The 27,269-nt window shown below is 44.9% G+C and overlaps 11 non-coding genes across 11 annotated transcripts; all 11 read right to left on the reverse strand.

Moving 5' to 3' along the window:
• Window positions 1-7,356: 7,356 nt before the first annotated feature.
• On the reverse strand, window positions 7,357-7,428 carry trnad-guc (transfer RNA aspartic acid (anticodon GUC)). Its single transcript has one exon. It is a non-coding gene; the product is annotated as a tRNA-Asp (tRNA).
• Window positions 7,429-10,083: 2,655 nt separating this feature from the next.
• trnad-guc (transfer RNA aspartic acid (anticodon GUC)) lies at window positions 10,084-10,155 on the reverse strand. The gene has a single exon. It is a non-coding gene; the product is annotated as a tRNA-Asp (tRNA).
• A 1,292-nt stretch (window positions 10,156-11,447) lies between these two features.
• trnad-guc (transfer RNA aspartic acid (anticodon GUC)) lies at window positions 11,448-11,519 on the reverse strand. The gene has a single exon. It is a non-coding gene; the product is annotated as a tRNA-Asp (tRNA).
• A 1,292-nt stretch (window positions 11,520-12,811) lies between these two features.
• trnad-guc (transfer RNA aspartic acid (anticodon GUC)) lies at window positions 12,812-12,883 on the reverse strand. Its single transcript has one exon. It is a non-coding gene; the product is annotated as a tRNA-Asp (tRNA).
• A 1,292-nt stretch (window positions 12,884-14,175) lies between these two features.
• On the reverse strand, window positions 14,176-14,247 carry trnad-guc (transfer RNA aspartic acid (anticodon GUC)). The gene has a single exon. It is a non-coding gene; the product is annotated as a tRNA-Asp (tRNA).
• Window positions 14,248-14,892: 645 nt separating this feature from the next.
• trnad-guc (transfer RNA aspartic acid (anticodon GUC)) lies at window positions 14,893-14,964 on the reverse strand. The gene has a single exon. It is a non-coding gene; the product is annotated as a tRNA-Asp (tRNA).
• A 1,293-nt stretch (window positions 14,965-16,257) lies between these two features.
• trnad-guc (transfer RNA aspartic acid (anticodon GUC)) lies at window positions 16,258-16,329 on the reverse strand. Its single transcript has one exon. It is a non-coding gene; the product is annotated as a tRNA-Asp (tRNA).
• A 1,292-nt stretch (window positions 16,330-17,621) lies between these two features.
• On the reverse strand, window positions 17,622-17,693 carry trnad-guc (transfer RNA aspartic acid (anticodon GUC)). The gene has a single exon. It is a non-coding gene; the product is annotated as a tRNA-Asp (tRNA).
• Window positions 17,694-18,338: 645 nt separating this feature from the next.
• Window positions 18,339-18,410, reverse strand: trnad-guc (transfer RNA aspartic acid (anticodon GUC)). The gene has a single exon. It is a non-coding gene; the product is annotated as a tRNA-Asp (tRNA).
• A 2,648-nt stretch (window positions 18,411-21,058) lies between these two features.
• On the reverse strand, window positions 21,059-21,130 carry trnad-guc (transfer RNA aspartic acid (anticodon GUC)). The gene has a single exon. It is a non-coding gene; the product is annotated as a tRNA-Asp (tRNA).
• A 2,647-nt stretch (window positions 21,131-23,777) lies between these two features.
• trnad-guc (transfer RNA aspartic acid (anticodon GUC)) lies at window positions 23,778-23,849 on the reverse strand. The gene has a single exon. It is a non-coding gene; the product is annotated as a tRNA-Asp (tRNA).
• Window positions 23,850-27,269: the final 3,420 nt, after the last annotated feature.

A 27,269-nucleotide genomic window follows, 5' to 3' on the forward strand; every position in this document is an offset into this window, starting at 1 on the left:
TTTTGACGTGCAGGTTCACTCTCTTGCGCACACACAGATAGACTATTTCTGACGCACATCTCGCTCTTGCACACACACAGACTATTTCTGACGCACAACTCTCTCTCGCACACACACTTGCGCTCAGACACACAGACTAACTTTGAGTCACAGGTTCATTCTCTCGCACAGAAACACACAGAGAGACTACCTTTGACGCACACATCTCTCTCGCACGCACACACAGACTATTTCTGACGCACATGCTCTCCCTCTTGCATACGCACGCAGACTATTTCTGATGCACATCTCGCTCTCCCGCACACACACTTGCTCACACACAGACTACTTTTGACTCACAAATTCACTCTCTCGCACACACACTCGCACACACAGACTATTTCTGATGCACAATCTCTCCCTATCTCGCAAACGCACAGACTATTTCTGACGCACATCTCTCTCTCCCGCACACACACTTGCACACACACAGACTACTTTTGACTCACAAATTCACTCTCTCGCACACACAGACTATTTCTGACGCACATCTCTCTCGCCCGCGCACACACTTGGACGCACACACAAACAGACCACTTTTGACGCACATCTCTCTCTCTTGCACATAAACACAGACGATTTCTGACGGACATCTCTCTCTCTCTCGCACACAGACACAGACTTTGTCTGATGCACATCTCTCTCTCCTGCACACACAGACTATTCCTGACGCACATGCTCGCCCCCTCGCACACACACACACTCTATTTCTGACACACATGCTCTCCCTCTCGCAGACACACAATTTCTGACACAATGCTCTCCGTCTCTCTTACTCTCTCTCTCACAGACACAGACACAGACTCTTTCTGGCACACATCGTCTCTCTCCAGCGCAAACCCACACACACAAACTCTTTCTGACACACACTCACTCTCTCTTAATCCCTCTCACACACAGGCACAGACTCTTTCTGACACCACTCTCTCGCTCTCTTCCCCCCTCTCTCTCCCTCTCACACAAACACACTCACACACAGACGCTTTCTGAAATATTCAATCACTCTTTCTCGCGCACACGCACTCATACGCACACAGAGACTCTTTCTGACACACCCGATCACCCCTAGCTCCCTCTCTCTCTCGCCCACACACACAAACACTTTCTGACTCCCTCTATCTTTCAATCTTTCTCCCTCTCATACACACATACAGTCATCGACTCTTTCTGACGCAGACACACTCCATCTCTCGCTCTCTCTTAATGAAGTTTCATCAGATTTGTTCCAGGAATTTTTTGAGTGTCCTATCAAGATAGATGGAAGAAGCTAGGCCGGTATTTTGCACAGTTTATTTCTGACACACACACTCTCTCTCACTCTCTCTCTCCCGCTCCCTCTTATTTTGAGCAGTAAGGTGATAAGATTGAGAAATATAAAATACTTATAAGGGTAGACAGCTTAGCTGCAGGTAAAATGTTAACCATTGTTTGTGAGTTTGGAACCGGTGGGACAATAGCAAAAGCAAAAAGCAGCAACCCATTTAGTAGAAAGGTGACGATATTTACTCAAAAGATTGTTGAATAATCAAAATTTTCTATGCCAGAGGACCATGGGAGCTCAGCAATTGAGTGGTATTGTGATTGAATACAGCTGTTTATCGGAAGTATATTTGTATAGACCAGATGTGTTATCATCACCATCCAACTTACTCCCTCAATGCCACTCAATATATATTGAAGGAAATGGAGCAGATTGGTATGAAGAAAATGGAGACCACATGTTTATTTGGAACAAAAGAGCTTAGATGAATGAATGGAGAAAAGCATTTTCAGAGCATAATATAGAAAAAAAGCAAACAGCGTTCAAGCCAATATATGTCGATCAAGCCTAATAAAGCCCAAAACATTATAAATATGATTCTCGGGGGATAACAATGGCAAGCATTGAAGATGAACATTGATCAGCACTTTCGTATGACGTGCTTGAAAAGGTGGGTACGTTGTTTGAGTGCTCCGTCTCCTTATAACAATACCACTAATAGCACTACTGATTATACTTTAATAACAGGAGTAGCAATAATGCAAATGCATTGGCTGAGGTGCAAACGAAATCCACAAACACAATTTCAGATGTGAGGCAGCGCATTTCATGAAGTGTAAACGGTGAAGAGGGAAGGACAGGGGCAATCTGATGACAGTGTTCGCATGCCGCACAATTTCTAGGGAAGAGCTCCAGATATTCCCAATTGTAGTCAGACTAAATCTAGATAAGAAAACAAGATGAGAGTAAAACTAATAATTTCCTCTCGAAATACAGCAGCATGTTTATCACCACTTACTAAACAGAATGTGGAACTTCCCTCCAGTTTGCTGAATTGATCAGAATATCTCAGAACCATTTTTCTTTGGGTTGGAAATTAAGACGAAAGAAGAGGAAACAGCAGCATTAGAAAGTGTTGCCGTTTTGTTCAATTGGGGGTGATTAAAGCTTGTCAACTGCGGACATCACCATATCCAAGCGGAGTCTCTGATTGTTTGGGATTTCGGTTAGTCAGTGTTCTGAACTTGCCGATTGGCTCAGGGGGCATCATTCTGTGGTTGGACCTCCTGATTGGCTGAAAGGCTGTCCGGCAGCGGCTGGAGATCCTGATTGGCTGAGGGGCTGTAGGTCAGTTTTATTTATTGGTTAATTTGATAATTGTTGTAACCGGATATTTCACCGCGATCTTGATCTGCTCCCTGAACCTGGACTGAGTCACCACATAAATAAATGTGTTTGTGCAGCAATTTAAATCCCGCATCATAAATCCGACTTCTTGTAAATTATATTGTGGAATGGTGAGGTAATATAATCCTCTCAAATCAATATAGAAAAATTTAATAACAAACACAGTCCAGAGGAGAATGAAAGCACCGGAGATGCTGAAGAGTAAAATCATTGACTTCCTTCTGCTCTCCATCTCTGGGTCTTTACGATTGTCTCCCTGACTCTGAGCCCTCAGTGCCTTCCGGCTTCGACTTGTGATTAAAATGTGTCTGACTGTCAGAGTGTTGATCAACAGGTTTAAAAAGAATGGGATCAATGGGGTTAAAATCTGATCAAACCAGTTATATACAACCCATCCGGTATCAGTGTAATAGCTGCTCTTTGTCTGACAGAACCACGGCACATTGTCGATTATCTGTAAAGGTTCATTTGTAAAGTACCGTGGGATGTTTTTTATACAGAGCAAGAGGCCGCTCGTTGACAGGACCACAGCCGCTGTTTTCCCGGTGCAATAGTGTCTTTTCAGTTTCTGGCAGCGAATGGCCACAAATCGATCAAAGGAGAATGTGAGGGTGAACCAGACAGAACAGTCCGCGGCTGCAGGCATCAGAACACCGTTAACACGGCACACATAAGTAATGTCCAGGAAATTCCAGAGGAAATAATAGCAATTGATCTTGTTCAGTATGGGACGTGTGATCATAAACATCAGATCTGCCGCCGCCATGGCCACCAGGTAGCGAGAGGTGCAGGTAGCGAGGCCACACTTGCCCCGACTCAGAATCGCAATTCCCAGTAAATTTGCTGTCAGAGAGAAGGAAGAAGTGTCTGGAAATTACTGATGAAACATTCTCTGTGTCTGAACCGGGACAGGACTTCAGTGTCAATATAATGGGCAGTGGGTGGGTGGGAGTGTTGGCAGCGGAGTGGGCACAGAGATTAACAGAGAGGGTTTCTGCGCCTCTGAAATCACTCCATTTACTGAATATGCTCGATTTGTCTGTGAAATCAGTAAAATCGTGGCAACGCAATACCATGTGGAAAGGAAGATCGTCCCATGTTAATTTTGGAAGACTGGATGCAGGATCACCCAAACACTTCCGCGTGTATTGAGCTGTAAATATTGAGGCGGTTGTTCACTTCAGACCCTGACATCTGCAGGCGGGCTAATGGCAGCAATATTCACGCGACCAGTTCCGGTAGCATGAGATACCGCAAAAATTATATCGGAAAGAATGTTTGGCTCCATGTAAAGTAAAAACAATTTCAATTAACCAGTTGCCTAAACAGGGCCACTACTTTTATAGTCAGCAATCAACATTATACATCAGACTTTTGTGCAAATCAGGAGATGTGTATTTTTGCTTTTCCCAGAAAACACATTGAATTAAACTGTCTTGTTCACCATCACGACACAGTATGAAGAGAGATGGGATCGGCAGGCTCCAAAATCACGAATCACGTCGACGGTGGTTACATTCGTGTCAGAAGTGTGTCGGCCCAGAACACAGTGTCTGAGGGACTGGGTCTGCGTGGGGCAATTATGATATTCAGTACACTGTCAATGAGATTTCGTTCCCCTTTACTTCGTAATAATAGACAGAATAGTGAAGCAAAGAAGACATGAAAGACAAATTCAGGAACCACGGTTCAGAAGGGTCCACTATGCGTCACTTTACAAGACATTTCTTGGAATGAGGCTGATGCGTGTTGAGAGATGATCCGGTTCGTCAAATTTATACATTTTGTGTCCAGTTTTTGCATTTTCATCGCGGTTCGAAGGCCGTTGTTTAATATCGCGGGGTGCAGGTCATCTGTATCGGCGAATCTGTTCCTAACCAGGAGCTGCGAGTCACTGTCCGATCCTGCTTGATTGTCTTATTATTCATGAGTTGGTTGAGTTGACCGTTGGAGAAATCTCTTTGAATTGTATCGTTTTTGCGAGTGAATATCGTGTGCGACAAATGGCGCATGTTGAAGGCAGCGTTTTTCTTTTACGGGGCAAATATGGGAAATGAAGAAGGTAATGTGTCTGTTTCGCTGACCCACGCATTGCACAGAAATATTGGTGCGGGCGGTTTTGATGAGCGGTCTCAATTCCGCACTGTTGATTGCATCTCTGGGGCGGTGTGCCTTGGCGGATTCGACAGCCGATGTACCAATTCTAAAAAATAATTCCCAATGTTTTTCTGTTAAGGTACAAACCCTCCAAGTCGGGGAATTGAACCCCGGTCTCCCGCGTGACAGGTGGGGATACTAACCACTATACTAACGAGGAACGTCAGTTTAGAGAGACACGCTTGGCCAACTGAGGGTTTCTGCGCCTCTGAAATCACTCCATTTACTGAAGATGCTCGATTTGTCTGTGAAATCAGTAAAATCGCGGCAACTCAATACCATGTGGAAAGGAAGATCGTCCCATGTTAATTTTGGAAGACTGGATGCAGGATCACCCAAACACTTCCACGTGTATTGATCTGTAAATATTGAGGCGGTTGTTCACTTCAGACCCTGACACCTGCAGGCGGGCTAATGGCAGCAATATTCACGCGATCAGTTCCAGTGGCATGAGATTCCGCAAAAATTGTATCGGAAATTATGTTTGGCTCCATGTAAAGTAAAAACAATTTCAATTAACCAGTTGCCTAAACAGGGCCACTACTTATATAGTCAGCAAGCAACATTATACATCAGACTTTTGAGCAAAACAGGAGATGTGTATTTTTGCTTTTCCCAGAAAACACATTGAATTAAACTGTCTTGTTCACCATCACGACACAGTATGAAGAGAGATGGGATCGGCAGGTTCCAAAATCACGAATCACGGCGACGGTGGTTACATTCGTGTCAGAAGTGTGTCGGCCCAGGGCACAGTGTCTGAGGGACTGGGTCTGCGTGGGGCAATTATGATATTCAGTACATGGTCAATGAGATTTCGTTCCCCTTTACCGTTGGAGAAATCTCTTTGAATTGTATCGTTTTTGCGAGTGCATATCGTGTGCGACAAATGGCGCATGTTGAAGGCAGCGTCTTTCTTTTACAGGGGCAAATATGGGAAATGAAGAAGGTAATGTGTCTGTTTCGCTGACCCACGCATTGCACAGAAATATTTGTGCGGGCGGTTTTGATGAGCGGTCTCAATTCCGCACTGTTCATTGCATCTCTGGGGCGGTGTGCCTTGGCGGATTCGACAGCCGATGTACCAATTCTAGAAAATCATCCCTAATTTTTTTCTAGTAAGGTACAAACTCTCCCCGTCGGGGAATTGAATGTCTCCCGCGTGACAGGCGGGGATACTAACCACTATACTAACGAGGAACTTCGGTTTGGTGAGCCACGCTTGGCCAACTGAGGGTTACTGCGCCTCTGAAATCACTCCATTTACTGAAGGTGCTCGATTTGTCTGTGAAATCAGTAAAATCGCGGCAACTCAATACCATGTGGAAAGGAAGATCGTCCCATGTTAATTTTGGAAGGCTGGATGCAGGATCACCCAAACTCTTCCGCGTGTATTGAGCTGTAAATATAGAGGCGGTTCTTCACTTCAGACCCTGACATCTGCAGGCGGGCTAATGGCAGTAATATTCACGTGATCAGTTCCAGTGGCATGAGATTGTGCAAAAATTTGATCGGAAATTATGTTTGGCTCCATATAAAGTAAAAACGATTTCAATTAACCTGTTGCCTAAACAGGGCCACTACTTATATAGTCAGCAAGCAACATTATACATCAGACTTTTGTGCAAATGAGGAGATGTGTATTTTTGCTTTTCCCAAAAAACACATTGAATTAAACTGTCTTGTTCACCATCACGACACAATATGAAGAGAGATGGGATCAGCAGGTTCCAAAATCACGAATCACGTCGACGCTGGTTACATTCGTATCAGAAGTGTGTAGGCCAAGGTCACAGTGTCTGAGGGACTGGGTCTGCGTGGGGCAATTATGATATTCAGTACACTGTCAATGAGATTTTGTTCCCCTTTACTTCGTAATAATAGACAGAGTAGTGAAGCAAAGAAGACATGAAAGACAAATTCAGGAACCACGGTTCAGAAGGGTCCACTATGCGTCACTTTACAAGACATTTCTTGGAATGAGGCTGATGCGTGTTGAGAGATGATCCGGTTCATCAAATTTATACATTTTGTGTCCAGTTTTTGCATTTTCATCGCGGTTCGAAGGCCGTTGTTTAATATCGCGGGGTGCAGGTCATCTGTATCGGCGAATCTGTTCCTAACCAGTAGCTGAGAGTCACTGTCCGATCCTGCTTGATTGTCTTATTATTCACGAGTTGGTTGAGTTGACCGTTGGAGAAATCTCTTTTAATTGTATCATTTTTGCGAGTGCACATCGTGTGCGACAAATGGCGCATGTTGAAGGCAGCGTTTTTCTTTTACAGGGGCAAATATGGGAAATGAAGAAGGTAATGTGTCCGTTTCGCTGACCCACGCATTGCACAGAAATATTGGTGCGGGCGGTTTTGATGAGCGGTCTCAATTCCGCACTGTTGATTGCATCTCTGGGGCGGTGTGTCTTGGCGGATTCGACAGCCGATGTACCAATTCTAAAAAATCATTGCCAATTTTTTTCTGGTAAGGTACAAACTCTCCCCGTCGGGGAATTGAACCCCGGTCTCCCGCGTGACAGGCAGGGATACTAACCACTATACTAACGAGGAATTTGGGTTTGGCGAGACACGCTTGGCCAACTGAGGGTTTCTGCGCCTCTGAAATCACTCCATTTACTGAAGATGCTCGATTTGTCTGTGAAATCAGTAAAATCGCGGCAACTCAATACCATGTGGAAAGGAAGATCGTCCCATGTTAATTTTGGAAGACTGGATGCAGGATCACCCAAACACTTCCGCGTGTATTGAGCTTTAAATATTGAGGCGGTTGTTCACTTCAGACCCTGACATCTGCAGGCGGGCTAATGGCAGCAATATTCACGCGATCAGTTCCAGTGGCATGAGATTCCGCAAAAATTATATCGGAAATTATGTTTGGCTCCATGTAAAGTAAAAACAATTTCAATTAACCAGTTGCCTAAACAGGGCCACTACTTATAGAGTCAGCAAGCAACATTATACATCAGACTTTTGTGCAAATCAGGAGATGTGTATTTTTGCTTTTCCCAGAAAACACATTGAATTAAACTGTCTTGTTCACCATCACGACACAGTATGAAGAGAGATGGGATCGTCAGGTTCCAAAATCACGAATCACGTCGACGGTGGTTACATTCGTGTCAGAAGTGTGTCGGCCCAGGGCACAGTGTCTGTGGGACTGGGTCTGCGTGGGGCAATTATGATATTCAGTACACTGTCAATGAGATTACGTTCCCCTTCACTTCGTAATAATAGACAGAGTAGTGAAGCAAAGAAGACATGAAAGACAAATTCAGGAACCACGGTTCAGAAGGGTCCACTATGCGTCACTTTACAAGACATTTCTTGGAATGAGGCTGATGCGTGTTGAGAGATGATCCGGTTCATCAAATTTATACATTTTGCGTACAGTTTTTGCATTTTCATCGCGGTTCGAAGGCCGTTGTTTAATATCGCGGGGTGCAGGTCATCTGTATCGGCGAATCTGTTCCTAACCAGTAGCTGCGAGTCACTGTCCGATCCTGCTTGATTGTCTTATTATTCACGAGTTGGTTGAGTTGACCGTTGGAGAAATCTCTTTTAATTGTATCATTTTTGCGAGTGCATATCGTGTGCGACAAATGGCGCATGTTGAAGGCAGCGTTTTTCTTTTACAGGGGCAAATATGGGAAATGAAGAAGGTAATGTGTCCGCTTCGCTGACCCATGCATTGCACAGAAATATTGGTGCAGGCGGTTTTGATGAGCGGTCTCAATTCCGCACTGTTGATTGCATCTCTGGGGCGGTGTGTCTTGGCGGATTCGACAACCGATGTACCAATTCTAAAAAATCATTCCCAATTTTTTTCTGGTAAGGTACAAACTCTCCCCGTCAGGGAATTGAACCCCGGTCTCCCGCGTGACAGGCGGGGATACTAACCACTATCCAACGAGGAACTTCCGTTTGGCAAGATACGCTTGGCCAACTGAGGGTTTCTGCGCTTCTGAAATCACTCCATTTACTGAAGATGCTCGATTTGTCTGTGAAATCAGTAAAATCGCGGCAACTCAATACCATGTGGAAAGGAAGATCGTCCCATGTTAATTTTGGAAGACTGGATGCAGGATCACCCAAACACTTCCGCGTGTATTGAGCTGTAAATATTGAGGCGGTTGTTCACTTCAGACCCTGACATCTGCAGGCGGGCTAATGGCAGCAATATTCACGCGATCAGTTCCAGTGGCATGAGATTCCGCAAAAATTATATCGGAAATTATGTTTGGCTCCATGTAAAGTAAAAACGATTTCAATTAACCAGTTGCCTAAACAGGGCCACTACTTATATAGTCAGCAAGCAACATTATACATCAGACTTTTGTGCAAATCAGGAGATGTGTATTTTTGCTTTTCCCAGAAAACACATTGAATTAAACTGTCTTGTTCACCATCACGACACAGTATGAAGAGAGATGGGATCGGCAGGTTCCAAAATCACGAATCACGTCGACGATGGTTACATTCGTGTCAGAAGTGTGTCGGCCCAGAACACAGTGTCTGCGGGACTGGGTCTGCGTGGGGCAATTATGATATTCAGTCCACTGTCAATGAGATTTCGTTCCCCTTTACTTCGTATTAATAGATAGAGTAGTGAAGCAAAGAAGACATGAAAGACAAATTCAGGAACCACGGTTCAGAAGGGTCCACTATGCGTCACTTTACAAGACATTTCTTGGAATGAGGCTGATGCGTGTTGAGAGATGATCCGGTTCATCAAATTTATACATTTTGTGTCCAGTTTTTGCATTTTCATCGCGGTTCGAAGGCCGTTGTTTAATATCGCGGGGTGCAGGTCATCTGTATCGGCGAATGTGTTCCTAACCAGTAGCTGAGAGTCACTGTCCGATCCTGCTTGATTGTCTTATTATTCACGAGTTGGTTGAGTTGACCGTTGGAGAAATCTCTTTGAATTGTATCATTTTTGCGAGTGCATATCGTGTGCGACAAATGGCGCATGTTGAAGGCAGCGTTTTTCTTTTACAGGGGCAAATATGGGAAATGAAGAAGGTAATGTGTCCGCTTCGCTGACCCATGCATTGCACAGAAATATTGGTGCAGGCGGTTTTGATGAGCGGTCTCAATTCCGCACTGTTGATTGCATCTCTGGGGCGATGTGTCTTGGCGGATTCGACAGCCGATGTACCAATTCTAAAAAATCATTCCCAATTTTTTTCTGGTAAGGTACAAACTCTCCCCGTCGGGGAATTGAACCCCGGTCTCCCGCGTGACAGGCGGGGATACTAACCACTATACTAACGAGGAACTTCGGTTTGGCACGATACGCTTGGCCAACTGAGGGTTTCTGCGCTTCTGAAATCACTCCATTTACTGAAGATGCTCGATTTGTCTGTGAAATCAGTAAAATCGCGGCAACTCAATACCATGTGGAAAGGAAGATCGTCCCATGTTAATTTTGGAAGACTGGATGCAGGATCACCCAAACACTTCCGCGTGTATTGAGCTGTAAATATTGAGGCGGTTGTTCACTTCAGACCCTGACATCTGCAGGCGGGCTAATGGCAGCAATATTCACGCGATCAGTTCCAGTGGCATGAGATTCCGCAAAAATTATATCGGAAATTATGTTTGGCTCCATGTAAAGTAAAAACGATTTCAATTAACCAGTTGCCTAAACAGGGCCACTACTTATATAGTCAGCAAGCAACATTATACATCAGACTTTTGTGCAAATCAGGAGATGTGTATTTTTGCTTTTCCCAGAAAACACATTGAATTAAACTGTCTTGTTCACCATCACGACACAGTATGAAGAGAGATGGGATCGGCAGGTTCCAAAATCACGAATCACGTCGACGATGGTTACATTCGTGTCAGAAGTGTGTCGGCCCAGCGCACAGTGTCTGAGGGACTGGGTCTGCGTGGGGCAATTATGATATTCAGTCCACTGTCAATGAGATTTCGTTCCCCTTTACTTCGTATTAATAGATAGAGTAGTGAAGCAAAGAAGACATGAAAGACAAATTCAGGAACCACGGTTCAGAAGGGTCCACTATGCGTCACTTTACAAGACATTTCTTGGAATGAGGCTGATGCGTGTTGGGAGATGATCCGGTTCATCAAATTTATACATTTTGTGTCCAGTTTTTGCATTTTCATCGCGATTCGAAGGTCGTTGTTTAATATCGCGGGGTGCAGGTCATCTGTATCGGCGAATCTGTTCCTAACCAGTAGCTGCGAGTCACTGTCCGATCCTGCTTGATTGTCTTATTATTCACGAGTTGGTTGAGTTGACCGGTGGAGAAATCTCTTTGAATTGTATCATTTTTGCGAGTGCATATCGTGTGCGACAAATGGCGCATGTTGAAGGCAGCGTTTTTCTTTTACAGGGGCAAATATGGGAAATGAAGAAGGTAATGTGTCCGCTTCGCTGACCCATGCATTGCACAGAAATATTGGTGCAGGCGGTTTTGATGAGCGGTCTCAATTCCGCACTGTTGATTGCATCTCTGGGGCGATGTGTCTTGGCGGATTCGACAGCCGATGTACCAATTCTAAAAAATCATTCCCAATTTTTTTCTGGTAAGGTACAAACTCTCCCCGTCGGGGAATTGAACCCCGGTCTCCCGCGTGACAGGCGGGGATACTAACCACTATACTAACGAGGAACTTCGGTTTGGCGCGATACGCTTGGCCAACTGAGGGTTTCTGCGCTTCTGAAATCACTCCATTTACTGAAGATGCTCGATTTGTCTGTGAAATCAGTAAAATCGCGGCAACTCAATACCATGTGGAAAGGAAGATCGTCCCATGTTAATTTTGGAAGACTGGATGCAGGATCACCCAAACACTTCCGCGTGTATTGAGCTGTAAATATTGAGGCTGTTGTTCACTTCAGACCCTGACATCTGCAGGCGGGCTAATGGCAGCAATATTCACGCGATCAGTTCCAGTGGCATGAGATTCCGCAAAAATTATATCGGAAATTATGTTTGGCTCCATGTAAAGTAAAAACGATTTCAATTAACCACTTGCCTAAACAGGGCCACTACTTATATAGTCAGCAAGCAACATTATACATCAGACTTTTGTGCAAATCAGGAGATGTGTATTTTTGCTTTTCCCAGAAAACACATTGAATTAAACTGTCTTGTTCACCATCACGACACAGTATGAAGAGAGATGGGATCGGCAGGTTCCAAAATCACGAATCACGTCGACGATGGTTACATTCGTGTCAGAAGTGTGTCGGCCCAGCGCACAGTGTCTGAGGGACTGGGTCTGCGTGGGGCAATTATGATATTCAGTACACTGTCAATGAGATTTTGTTCCCCTTTACTTCGTATTAATAGACAGAGTAGTGAAGCAAAGAAGACATGAAAGACAAATTCAGGAACCACGGTGAAGAAGGGTCCACTATGCGTCACTTTACAAGACATTTCTTGGAATGAGGCTGATGCGTGTTGAGAGATGATCCGGTTCATCAAATTTATACATTTTGTGTCCAGTTTTTGCATTTTCATCGCGGTTCGAAGGCCGTTGTTTAATATCGCGGGGTGCAGGTCATCTGTATCGGCGAATGTGTTCCTAACCAGTAGCTGCGAGTCACTGTCCGATCCTGCTTGATTGTCTTATTATTCATGAGTTGGTTGAGTTGACCGGTGGAGAAATCTCTTTGAATTGTATCATTTTTGCGAGTGCATATCGTGTGCGACAAATGGCGCATGTTGAAGGCAGCGTTTTTCTTTTACAGGGGCAAATATGGGAAATGAAGAAGGTAATGCGTCCGCTTCGCTGACCCATGCATTGCACAGAAATATTGGTGCAGGCGGTTTTGATGAGCGGTCTCAATTCCGCACTGTTGATTGCATCTCTGGGGCGGTGTGTCTTGGCAGATTCGACAGCCGATGTACCAATTCTAAAAAATCATTCCCAATTTTTTTCTGGTAAGGTACAAACTCTCCCCGTCGGGGAATTGAACCCCGGTCTCCCGCGTGACAGGCGGGGATACTAACCACTATACTAACGAGGAACTTCGGTTTGGCACGATACGCTTGGCCAACTGAGGGTTTCTGCGCTTCTGAAATCACTCCATTTACTGAAGATGCTCGATTTGTCTGTGAAATCAGTAAAATCGCGGCAACTCAATACCATGTGGAAAGGAAGATCGTCCCATGTTAATTTTGGAAGACTGGATGCAGGATCACCCAAACACTTCCGCGTGTATTGAGCTGTAAATATTGAGGCGGTTGTTCACTTCAGACCCTGACATCTGCAGGCGGGCTAATGGCAGCAATATTCACGCGATCAGTTCCAGTGGCATGAAATTTGGCAAAAATTAGATCGGAAATTATGTTTGGCTCCATATAGAGTAAAAACGATTTCAATTAACCTGTTGCCTAAACAGGGCCACTTATTATATAGTCAGCAAGCAACATTATACATCAGACTTTTGTGCAAATCAGGAGATGTGTATTTTTGCTTTTCCCAGAAAACACATTGAATTAAACTGTCTTGTTCACCATCACGACACAGTATGAAGAGAGATGGGATCGGCAGGTTCCAAAATCACGAATCACGTCGACGATGGTTACATTCGTGTCAGAAGTGTGTCGGCCCAGCGCACAGTGTCTGAGGGACTGGGTCTGCGTGGGGCAATTATGATATTCAGTACACTGTCAATGAGATTTCGTTCCCCTTTACTTCGTAATAATAGACAGAGTAGTGAAGCAAAGAAGACATGAAAGACAAATTCAGGAACCACGGTTCAGAAGGGTCCACTATGCGTCACTTTACAAGACATTTCTTGGAATGAGGCTGATGCGTGTTGGGAGATGATCCGGTTCATCAAATTTATACATTTTGTGTCCAGTTTTTGCATTTTCATCGCGGTTCGAAGGCCGTTGTTTAATATCGCGGGGTGCAGGTCATCTGTATCGGCGAATGTGTTCCTAACCAGGAGCTGCGAGTCACTGTCCGATCCTGCTTGATTGTCTTATTATTCATGAGTTGGTTGAGTTGACCGGTGGAGAAATCTCTTTGAATTGTATCATTTTTGCGAGTGCATATCGTGTGCGACAAATGGCGCATGTTGAAGGCAGCGTTTTTCTTTTACAGGGGCAAATATGGGAAATGAAGAAGGTAATGTGTCCGCTTCGCTGACCCATGCATTGCACAGAAATATTGGTGCAGGCGGTTTTGATGAGCGGTCTCAATTCCGCACTGTTGATTGCATCTCTGGGGCGATGTGTCTTGGCGGATTCGACAGCCGATGTACCAATTCTAAAAAATCATTCCCAATTTTTTTCTGGTAAGGTACAAACTCTCCCCGTCGGGGAATTGAACCCCGGTCTCCCGCGTGACAGGCGTGGATACTAACCACTATACTAACGAGGAACTTCGGTTTGGCACGATACGCTTGGCCAACTGAGGGTTTCTGCGCTTCTGAAATCACTCCATTTACTGAAGATGCTCGATTTGTCTGTGAAATCAGTAAAATCGCGGCAACTCAATACCATGTGGAAAGGAAGATCGTCCCATGTTAATTTTGGAAGACTGGATGCAGGATCACCCAAACACTTCCGCGTGTATTGAGCTGTAAATATTGAGGCGGTTGTTCACTTCAGACCCTGACATCTGCAGGCGGGCTAATGGCAGCAATATTCACGCGATCAGTTCCAGTGGCATGAGATGGCGTTTGTTTCGGTGCAACTTATTATTCATGAGTTGGTTGAGTTGACCGGTGGAGAAATCTCTTTGAATTGTATCATTTTTGCGAGTGCATATCGTGTGCGACAAATGGCGCATGTTGAAGGCAGCGTTTTTCTTTTACAGGGGCAAATATGGGAAATGAAGAAGGTAATGTGTCCGCTTCGCTGACCCATGCATTGCACAGAAATATTGGTGCAGGCGGTTTTGATGAGCGGTCTCAATTCCGCACTGTTGATTGCATCTCTGGGGCGATGTGTCTTGGCGGATTCGACAGCCGATGTACCAATTCTAAAAAATCATTCCCAATTTTTTTCTGGTAAGGTACAAACTCTCCCCGTCGGGGAATTGAACCCCGGTCTCCCGCGTGACAGGCGGGGATACTAACCACTATACTAACGAGGAACTTCGGTTTGGCACGATACGCTTGGCCAACTGAGGTTTTCTGCGCTTCTGAAAACACTCCATTTACTGAAGATGCTCGATTTGTCTGTGAAATCAGTAAAATCGCGGCAACTCAATACCATGTGGAAAGGAAGATCGTCCCATTATAAATTTTGGAAGACTGGATGCAGGATCACCCAAACACTTCCGCGTGTATTGAGCTGTAAATATTGAGGCGGTTGTTCACTTCAGACCCTGACATCTGCAGGCGGGCTAATGGCAGCAATATTCACGCGATCAGTTCCAGTGGCATGAGATTCCGCAAAAATTATATCGGAAATTATGTTTGGCTCCATGTAAAGTAAAAACGATTTCAATTAACCAGTTGCCTAAACAGGGCCACTACTTATATAGTCAGCAAGCAACATTATACATCAGACTTTTGTGCAAATCAGGAGATGTGTATTTTTGCTTTTCCCAGAAAACACATTGAATTAAACTGTCTTGTTCACCATCACGACACAGTATGAAGAGAGATGGGATCGGCAGGTTCCAAAATCACGAATCACGTCGACGATGGTTACATTCGTGTCAGAAGTGTGTCGGCCCAGCGCACAGTGTCTGAGGGACTGGGTCTGCGTGGGGCAATTATGATATTCAGTCCACTGTCAATGAGATTTCATTCCCCTTTACTTCGTATTAATAGACAGAGCAGTGAAGCAAAGAAGACATGAAAGACAAATTCAGGAACCACGGTTCAGAAGGGTCCACTATGCGTCACTTTACAAGACATTTCTTGGAATGAGGCTGATGCGTGTTGAGAGATGATCCGGTTCATCAAATTTATACATTTTGTGTCCAGTTTTTGCATTTTCATCGCGGTTCGAAGGCCGTTGTTTAATATCGCGGGGTGCAGGTCATCTGTATCGGCGAATGTGTTCCTAACCAGTAGCTGCGAGTCACTGTCCGATCCTGCTTGATTGTCTTATTATTCATGAGTTGGTTGAGTTGACCGGTGGAGAAATCTCTTTGAATTGTATCATTTTTGCGAGTGCATATCGTGTGCGACAAATGGCGCATGTTGAAGGCAGCGTTTTTCTTTTACAGGGGCAAATATGGGAAATGAAGAAGGTAATGCGTCCGCTTCGCTGACCCATGCATTGCACAGAAATATTGGTGCAGGCGGTTTTGATGAGCGGTCTCAATTCCGCACTGTTGATTGCATCTCTGGGGCGGTGTGTCTTGGCAGATTCGACAGCCGATGTACCAATTCTAAAAAATCATTCCCAATTTTTTTCTGGTAAGGTACAAACTCTCCCCGTCGGGGAATTGAACCCCGGTCTCCCGCGTGACAGGCGGGGATACTAACCACTATACTAACGAGGAACTTCGGTTTGGCACGATACGCTTGGCCAACTGAGGGTTTCTGCGCTTCTGAAATCACTCCATTTACTGAAGATGCTCGATTTGTCTGTGAAATCAGTAAAATCGCGGCAACTCAATACCATGTGGAAAGGAAGATCGTCCCATGTTAATTTTGGAAGACTGGATGCAGGATCACCCAAACACTTCCGCGTGTATTGAGCTGTAAATATTGAGGCGGTTGTTCACTTCAGACCCTGACATCTGCAGGCGGGCTAATGGCAGCAATATTCACGCGATCAGTTCCAGTGGCATGAAATTTGGCAAAAATTAGATCGGAAATTATGTTTGGCTCCATATAGAGTAAAAACGATTTCAATTAACCTGTTGCCTAAACAGGGCCACTTATTATATAGTCAGCAAGCAACATTATACATCAGACTTTTGTGCAAATCAGGAGATGTGTATTTTTGCTTTTCCCAGAAAACACATTGAATTAAACTGTCTTGTTCACCATCACGACACAGTATGAAGAGAGATGGGATCGGCAGGTTCCAAAATCACGAATCACGTCGACGATGGTTACATTCGTGTCAGAAGTGTGTCGGCCCAGCGCACAGTGTCTGAGGGACTGGGTCTGCGTGGGGCAATTATGATATTCAGTACACTGTCAATGAGATTTCGTTCCCCTTTACTTCGTAATAATAGACAGAGTAGTGAAGCAAAGAAGACATGAAAGACAAATTCAGGAACCACGGTTCAGAAGGGTCCACTATGCGTCACTTTACAAGACATTTCTTGGAATGAGGCTGATGCGTGTTGGGAGATGATCCGGTTCATCAAATTTATACATTTTGTGTCCAGTTTTTGCATTTTCATCGCGGTTCGAAGGCCGTTGTTTAATATCGCGGGGTGCAGGTCATCTGTATCGGCGAATGTGTTCCTAACCAGGAGCTGCGAGTCACTGTCCGATCCTGCTTGATTGTCTTATTATTCATGAGTTGGTTGAGTTGACCGGTGGAGAAATCTCTTTGAATTGTATCATTTTTGCGAGTGCATATCGTGTGCGACAAATGGCGCATGTTGAAGGCAGCGTTTTTCTTTTACAGGGGCAAATATGGGAAATGAAGAAGGTAATGTGTCCGCTTCGCTGACCCATGCATTGCACAGAAATATTGGTGCAGGCGGTTTTGATGAGCGGTCTCAATTCCGCACTGTTGATTGCATCTCTGGGGCGATGTGTCTTGGCGGATTCGACAGCCGATGTACCAATTCTAAAAAATCATTCCCAATTTTTTTCTGGTAAGGTACAAACTCTCCCCGTCGGGGAATTGAACCCCGGTCTCCCGCGTGACAGGCGTGGATACTAACCACTATACTAACGAGGAACTTCGGTTTGGCACGATACGCTTGGCCAACTGAGGGTTTCTGCGCTTCTGAAATCACTCCATTTACTGAAGATGCTCGATTTGTCTGTGAAATCAGTAAAATCGCGGCAACTCAATACCATGTGGAAAGGAAGATCGTCCCATGTTAATTTTGGAAGACTGGATGCAGGATCACCCAAACACTTCCGCGTGTATTGAGCTGTAAATATTGAGGCGGTTGTTCACTTCAGACCCTGACATCTGCAGGCGGGCTAATGGCAGCAATATTCACGCGATCAGTTCCAGTGGCATGAGATGGCGTTTGTTTCGGTGCAACTTATTATTCATGAGTTGGTTGAGTTGACCGGTGGAGAAATCTCTTTGAATTGTATCATTTTTGCGAGTGCATATCGTGTGCGACAAATGGCGCATGTTGAAGGCAGCGTTTTTCTTTTACAGGGGCAAATATGGGAAATGAAGAAGGTAATGTGTCCGCTTCGCTGACCCATGCATTGCACAGAAATATTGGTGCAGGCGGTTTTGATGAGCGGTCTCAATTCCGCACTGTTGATTGCATCTCTGGGGCGATGTGTCTTGGCGGATTCGACAGCCGATGTACCAATTCTAAAAAATCATTCCCAATTTTTTTCTGGTAAGGTACAAACTCTCCCCGTCGGGGAATTGAACCCCGGTCTCCCGCGTGACAGGCGGGGATACTAACCACTATACTAACGAGGAACTTCGGTTTGGCACGATACGCTTGGCCAACTGAGGGTTTCTGCGCTTCTGAAAACACTCCATTTACTGAAGATGCTCGATTTGTCTGTGAAATCAGTAAAATCGCGGCAACTCAATACCATGTGGAAAGGAAGATCGTCCCATTATAAATTTTGGAAGACTGGATGCAGGATCACCCAAACACTTCCGCGTGTATTGAGCTGTAAATATTGAGGCGGTTGTTCACTTCAGACCCTGACATCTGCAGGCGGGCTAATGGCAGCAATATTCACGCGATCAGTTCCAGTGGCATGAGATTCCGCAAAAATTATATCGGAAATTATGTTTGGCTCCATGTAAAGTAAAAACGATTTCAATTAACCTGTTGCCTAAACAGGGCCACTACTTATATAGTCAGCAAGCAACATTATACATCAGACTTTTGTGCAAATGAGGAGATGTGTATTTTTGCTTTTCCCAGAAAACACATTGAATTAAACTGTCTTGTTCACCATCACGACACAGTATGAAGAGAGATGGGATCGGCAGGTTCCAAAATCACGAATCACGTCGACGCTGGTTACAGAAGTGTGTCGGCCAAGGGCACAGTGTCTGAGGGACTGGGTCTGCCTGGGGCAATTATGATATTCAGTACACTGTCAATGAGATTTTGTTCCCCTTTACTTCGTAATAATAGACAGAGTAGTGAAGCAAAGAAGACATGAAAGACAAATTCAGGAACCACGGTTCAGAAGGGTCCACTATGCGTCACTTTACAAGACATTTCTTGGAATGAGGCTGATGCGTGTTGGGAGATGATCCGGTTCATCAAATTTATACATTTTGTGTCCAGTTTTTGCATTTTCATCGCGATTCGAAGGTCGTTGTTTAATATCGCGGGGTGCAGGTCATCTGTATCGGCGAATCTGTTCCTAACCAGTAGCTGCGAGTCACTGTCCGATCCTGCTTGATTGTCTTATTATTCACGAGTTGGTTGAGTTGACCGTTGGAGAAATCTCTTTGAATTGTATCGTTTTTGCGAGTGCATATCGTGTGCGACAAACGGCGCATGTTGAAGGCAGCGTTTTTCTTTTACAGGGGCAAATATGGGAAATGAAGAAGGTAATGTGTCTGTTTCGCCGACCCACGCATTGCACAGAAATATTGGTGCGGGCGGTTTTGATGAGCGGTCTCAATTCCGCACTGTTGATTGCATCTCTGGGGCGGTGTGCCTTGGCGGATTCGACAGCCGATGTACCAATTCTAAAAAATCATTCCCAATTCTTTTCTGGTAAGGTACAAACTCTGCCCGTCGGGGAATTGAACCCCGGTCTCCCGCGTGACAGGCGGGGATACTAACCACTATCCTAACGAGGAACTTCGGTTTGGCACGATACGCTTGGCCAACTGAGGGTTTCTGCGCTTCTGAAATCACTCCATTTACTGAAGATGCTCGATTTGTCTGTGAAATCAGTAAAATCGCGGCAACTCAATACCATGTGGAAAGGAAGATCGTCCCATGTTAATTTTGGAAGACTGGATGCAGGATCACCCAAACACTTCCGCGTGTATTGAGCTGTAAATATTGAGGCGGTTGTTCACTTCAGACCCTGACATCTGCAGGCGGGCTAATGGCAGCAATATTCACGCGATCAGTTCCAGTGGCATGAAATTTGGCAAAAATTAGATCGGAAATTATGTTTGGCTCCATATAGAGTAAAAACGATTTCAATTAACCTGTTGCCTAAACAGGGCCACTTATTATATAGTCAGCAAGCAACATTATACATCAGACTTTTGTGCAAATCAGGAGATGTGTATTTTTGCTTTTCCCAGAAAACACATTGAATTAAACTGTCTTGTTCACCATCACGACACAGTATGAAGAGAGATGGGATCGGCAGGTTCCAAAATCACGAATAACGTCGACGATGGTTACATTCGTGTCAGAAGTGTGTCGGCCCAGCGCACAGTGTCTGAGGGACTGGGTCTGCGTGGGGCAATTATGATATTCAGTCCACTGTCAATGAGATTTTGTTCCCCTTTACTTCGGAATAATAGACAGAGTAGTGAAGCAAAGAAGACATGAAAGACAAATTCAGGAACCACGGTTCAGAAGGGTCCACTATGCGTCACTTTACAAGTCATTTCTTGGAATGAGGCTGATGCGTGTTGGGAGATGATCCGGTTCATCAAATTTATACATTTTGTGTCCAGTTTTTGCATTTTCATCGCGGTTCGAAGGCCGTTGTTTAATATCGCGGGGTGCAGGTCATCTGTATCGGCGAATGTGTTCCTAACCAGTAGCTGAGAGTCACTGTCCGATCCTGCTTGATTGTCTTATTATTCATGAGTTGGTTGAGTTGACCGTTGGAGAAATCTCTTTGAATTGTATCATTTTTGCGAGTGCATATCGTGTGCGACAAATGGCGCATGTTGAAGGCAGCGTTTTTCTTTTACAGGGGCAAATATGGGAAATGAAGAAGGTAATGTGTCCGCTTCGCTGACCCATGCATTGCACAGAAATATTGATGCGGGCGGTTTTGATGAGCGGTCTCAATACCGCACTTTTGATTGCATCTCTGGGGCGGTGTGCCTTGGCGGATTCGACAGCCGAAGTACCAATTCTAAAAAACCATTCCCAATTTTGTTCTGGTAAGGTACAAACTCTCCCCGTCGGGGAATTGAACCCCGGTCTCCCACGTGACAGGCGGGGATACTAACCACTATACTAACGAGGAACTCCGATTTGGTGAGCCACGCTTGGCCAACTGAGGGTTTCTGCGCCTCTGAAATCACTCCTTTTACTGAAGATGCACGATTTGTCTGTGAAATCAGTAAAATCGCGGCAACTCAATACCATGTGGAAAGGAAGATCGTCCCATGTTAATTTTGGAAGACTGGATGCAGGATCACCCAAACACTTCCACGCTTATTGAGCTGTAAATATTGAGGCTGTTGTTCACTTCAGACCCTGACATCTGCAGGTGGGCCAATGGCAGCAATATTCACACGAGCAGTTCCAGTGGCATGAAATTTGGCAAAAATTAGATCGGAAATTATGTTTGGCTCCATGTAAAGTAAAAACGATTTCAATTAACCTGTTGCCTAAACAGGGCCACTACTTATATAGTCAGCAAGCAACATTATACATCAGACTTTTGTGCAAATGAGGAGATGTGTATTTTTGCTTTTCCCAGAAAACACATTGAATTAAACTGTCTTGTTCACCATCACGACACAGTATGAAGAGAGATGGGATCGGCAGGTTCCAAAATCACGAATCACGTCGACGATGGTTACATTCGTGTCAGAAGTGTGTCGGCCAAGGGCACAGTGTCTGAGGGACTGGGTCTGCCTGGGGCAATTATGATATTCAGTACACTGTCAATGAGATTTTGTTCCCCTTTACTTCGTAATAATAGACAGAGTAGTGAAGCAAAGAAGACATGAAAGACAAATTCAGGAACCACGGTTCAGAAGGGTCCACTATGCGTCACTTTACAAGACATTTCTTGGAATGAGGCTGATGCGTGTTGGAAGATGATCCGGTTCATCAAATTTATACATTTTGTGTCCAGTTTTTGCATTTTCATCGCGGTTCGAAGGCCGTTGTTTAATATCGCGGGGTGCAGGTCATCTGTATCGGCGAATCTGTTCCTAACCAGGAGCTGCGAGTCACTGTCCGATCCTGCTTGATTGTCTTATTATTCACGAGTTGGTTGAGTTGACCGTTGGAGAAATCTCTTTGAATTGTATCATTTTTGCGAGTGCATATCGTGTGCGACAAACGGCGCATGTTGAAGGCAGCGTTTTTCTTTTACAGGGGCAAATATGGGAAATGAAGAAGGTAATGTGTGCGTTTCGCTGACCCACGCATTGCACAGAAATATTGATGCGGGCGGTTTTGATGAGCGGTCTCAATTCCGCACTTTTGATTGCATCTCTGGGGCGGTGTGCCTTGGCGGATTCGACAGCCGATGTACCAATTCTAAAAAACCATTCCCAATTTTGTTCTGGTAAGGTACAAACTATCCCCGTTGGGGAATTGAACCCCGGTCTCCCACGTGACAGGCGGAGATACTAACCACTATACTAACGAGGAACTCCGGTTTGGTTAGCCACGCTTGGCCAACTGAGGGTTTCTGCGCCTCTGAAATCACTCCATTTACTGAAGATGCTCGATTTGTCTGTGAAATCAGTAAAATCGCGGCAACTCAATACCATGTGGAAAGGAAGATCGTCCCATGTTAATTTTGGAAGACTGGATGCAGGATCACCCAAACACTTCCACGTGTATTGAGCTGTAAATATTGAGGCTGTTGTTCACTTCAGACCCTGACATCTGCAGGCGGGCTAATGGCAGCAATATTCACACGATCAGTTCCAGTGGCATGAGATTCTGCAGAAATTAGATCGGAAATTATGTTTGGCTCCATGTAAAGTAAAAACGATTTCAATTAACCTGTTGCCTAAACAGGGCCACTACTTATATAGTCAGCAAGCAACATTATACATCAGACTTTTGTGCAAATGAGGAGATGTGTATTTTTGCTTTTCCCAGAAAACACATTGAATTAAACTGTCTTGTTCACGATCACGACACAGTATGAAGAGAGATGGGATCGGCAGGTTCCAAAATCACGAATCACGTCGACGCTGGTTACAGAAGTGTGTCGGCCAAGGGCACAGTGTCTGAGGGACTGGGTCTGCCTGGGGCAATTATGATATTCAGTACACTGTCAATGAGATTTTGTTCCCCTTTACTTCGTAATAATAGACAGAGTAGTGAAGCAAAGAAGACATGAAAGACAAATTCAGGAACCACGGTTCAGAAGGGTCCACTATGCGTCACTTTACAAGACATTTCTTGGAATGAGGCTGATGCGTGTTGGGAGATGATCCGGTTCATCAAATTTATACATTTTGTGTCCAGTTTTTGCATTTTCATCGCGATTCGAAGGCCGTTGTTTAATATCGCGGGGTGCAGGTCATCTGTATCGGCGAATCTGTTCCTAACCAGGAGCTGCGAGTCACTGTCCGATCCTGCTTGATTGTCTTATTATTCACGAGTTGGTTGAGTTGACCGTTGGAGAAATCTCTTTGAATTGTATCGTTTTTGCGAGTGCATATCGTGTGCGACAAACGGCGCATGTTGAAGGCAGCGTTTTTCTTTTACAGGGGCAAATATGGGAAATGAAGAAGGTAATGTGTCTGTTTCGCCGACCCACGCATTGCACAGAAATATTGGTGCGGGCGGTTTTGATGAGCGGTCTCAATTCCGCACTGTTGATTGCATCTCTGGGGCGGTGTGCCTTGGCGGATTCGACAGCCGATGTACCAATTCTAAAAAATCATTCCCAATTTTGTTCTGGTAAGGTACAAACTCTCCCCGTCGGGGAATTGAACCCCGGTCTCCCACGTGACAGGCGGAGATACTAACCACTATACTAACGAGGAACTCCGGTTTGGTGAGCCACGCTTGGCCAACTGAGGGTTTCTGCGCCTCTGAAATCACTCCATTTACTGAAGATGCTCGATTTGTCTGTGAAATCAGTAAAATCGCGGCAACTCAATACCATGTGGAAAGGAAGATCGTCCCATGTTAATTTTGGAAGACTGGATGCAGGATCACCCAAACACTTCCACGTGTATTGAGCTGTAAATATTGAGGCTGTTGTTCACTTCAGACCCTGACATCTGCAGGTGGGCTAATGGCAGCAATATTCACGCGATCAGTTCCAGTGGCATGAGATTCCGCAAAAATTAGATCGGAAATTATGTTTGGCTCCATGTAAAGTAAAAACGATTTCAATTAACCTGTTGCCTAAACAGGGCCATTACTTATATAGTCAGCAAGCAACATTATACATCAGACTTTTGTGCAAATAAGGAGATGTGTATTTTTGCTTTTCCCAGAAAACACATTGAATTAAACTGTCTTGTTCACCATCAAGACACAGTATGAAGAGAGATGGGATCGGCAGGTTCCAAAATCATGAATCACGTCGACGATGGTTACATTCGTGTCAGAAGTGTGTCGGCCCAGGGCACAGTGTCTGAGGGACTGGGTCTGCGTGGGGCAATTATGATATTCAGTAAACTGTCAATGAGATTTCGTTCCCCTTTACTTCGTAATAATAGACAGAGTAGTGAAGCAAAGAAGACATGAAAGACAAATTCAGGAACCACGGTTCAGAAGGGTCCACTATGCGTCACTTTACAAGACATTTCTTGGAATGAGGCTGATGCGTGTTGAGAGATGATCCGGTTCATCAAATTTATACATTTTGTGTCCAGTTTTTGCATTTTCATCGCGGTTCGAAGGTCGTTGTTTAATAATAATGTGGCGCTGCTAGTCAAGAGCAGTATTACGGTGGCGGAGAGGATGCTAGATGGGGACTCTTCTGCCGAGGTAGTATGGGCTGAAGTTAGAAACAGGAAAGGAGAGGTCACCCTGTTGGGAGTTTTTTATAGGCCTCCTAATAGTTCTAGTGATGTAGAGGAAAGGATGGCGAAGATGATTCTGGATATGAGCGAAAGTAACAGGGTAGTTATTATGGGAGATTTTAACTTTCCAAATATTGACTGGAAAAGATATAGTTCGAGTACAATAGATGGGTCGTTTTTTGTACAGTGTGTGCAGGAGGGTTTCCTGAAACAATATGTTGACAGGCCAACAAGAGGCGAGGCCACGTTGGATTTGGTTTTGGGTAATGAACCAGGCCAGGTGTTGGATTTGGAGGTAGGAGAGCACTTTGGGGACAGTGACCACAATTCGGTGACGTTTACGTTAATGATGGAAAGGGATAAGTATACACCGCAGGGCAAGAGTTATAGCTGGGGGAAGGGCAATTATGATGCCATTAGACGTGACTTGGGGGGATAAGGTGGAGAAGTAGGCTGCAAGTGTTGGGCACACTGGATAAGTGGGGCTTGTTCAAGGAACAGCTACTGCGTGTTCTTGATAAGTATGTACCGGTCAGACAGGGAGGAAGGCGTCGAGCGAGGGAACCGTGGTTTACCAAGGAAGTGGAATCTCTTGTTAAGAGGAAGAAGGAGGCCTATGTGAAGATGAAGTGTGAAGTTTCGGTTGGGGCGATGGATAGTTACAAGGTAGCGAGGAAGGATCTAAAGAGAGAGCTAAGACGAGCAAGGAGGGGACATGAGAAGTATTTGGCAGGAAGGATCAAGGAAAACCCAAAAGCTTTCTATAGGTATGTCAGGAATAAGCGAATGACTAGGGAAAGAGTAGGACCAGTCAAGGACAGGGATGGGAAATTGTGTGTGGAGTCTGAAGAGATAGGCGAGATACTAAATGAATATTTTTCGTCAGTATTCACTCAGGAAAAAGATAATGTTGTGGAGGAGAATGCTGAGCCACAGGCTAATAGAATAGATGGCATTGAGGTACGTAGGGAAGAGGTGTTGGCAATTCTGGACAGGCTGAAAATAGATAAGTCCCCGGGACCTGATGGGATTTATCCTAGGATTCTATCGGAGGCCAGGGAAGAGATTGCTGGACCTTTGGCTTTGATTTTTATGTCATCATTGTCTACAGGAATAGTGCCAGAGGACTGGAGGACAGCAAATGTAGTCCCTTTGTTCAAAAAGGGGAGCAGAGACAACCCCGGCAACTATAGGCCGGTGAGCCTCACGTCTGTAGTGGGTAAAGTCTTGGAGGGGATTATAAGAGACAAGATTTATAATCATCTAGATAGGAATAATATGATCAGGGATAGTCAGTATGGCTTTGTGAAGGGTAGGTCATGCCTCACAAACCTTATTGAGTTCTTTGAGAAGGTGACTGAACAGGTAGATGAGGGTAGAGCAGTTGATGTGGTGTATATGGATTTCAGCAAAGTGTTTGATAAGGTTCCCCACGGTAGGCTATTGCAAAAAATACGGAGGCTGGGGATTGAGGGTGATTTAGAGATGTGGATCAGAAATTGGCTAGCTGAAAGAAGACAGAGGGTGGTGGTTGATGGGAAATGTTCAGAATGGAGTACAGTCACAAGTGGAGTACCACAAGGATCTGTTCTGGGGCCGTTGCTGTTTGTCATTTTTATCAATGACCTAGAGGAAGGCGCAGAAGGGTGGGTGAGTAAATTTGCAGACGATACTAAAGTCGGTGGTGTTGTCGATGGTGTGGAAGGATGTAGCAGATTACAGAGGGATATAGATAAGCTGCAGAGCTGGGCCGAGAGGTGGCAAATGGAGTTTAATGGAGAGAAGTGTGAGGTGATTCACTTTGGAAGGAATAACAGGAATGCGGAATATTTGGCTAATGGTAAAGTTCTTGAAAGTGTGGCTGAGCAGAGGGATCTAGGTGTCCCTGTACATAGATCCCTGAAAGTTGCCACCCAGGTTGATAGGGTTGTGCAGAAGGCCTATGGAGTGTTGGCCTTTATTGGTAGAGGGATTGAGTTCCGGAGTCGGGAGGTCATGTTGCAGCTGTACAGAACTCTGGTACGGCCGCATTTGGAGTATTGCGTACAGTTCTGGTCACCGCATTATAGGAAGGACGTGGAGGCTTTGGAGCGGGTGCAGAGGAGATTTACCAGGATGTTGCCTGGTATGGAGGGAAAATCTTATGAGGAAAGGCTGATGGACTTGAGGTTGTTTTCGTTGGAGAGAAGAAGGTTAAGAGGAGACTTAATAGAGGCATACAAAATGATCAGGGGGTTGGATAGGGTGGACAGTGAGAGCCTTCTCCCGCGGATGGATATGGCTGGCACGAGGGGACATAACTTTAAACTGAGGGGTAATAGATATAGGACAGAGGTCAGAGGTAGGTTCTTTACGCAAAGAGTAGTGAGGCTGTGGAATGCCCTACCTGCTACAGTGGTGAACTCGTCAACATTGAGGGAATTTAAAAGT

The sequence above is a fragment of the Scyliorhinus torazame genome, chromosome 25 (assembly GCF_047496885.1).
Source record: "Scyliorhinus torazame isolate Kashiwa2021f chromosome 25, sScyTor2.1, whole genome shotgun sequence".
Taxonomy (NCBI): Eukaryota; Metazoa; Chordata; class Chondrichthyes; order Carcharhiniformes; family Scyliorhinidae; genus Scyliorhinus; species Scyliorhinus torazame.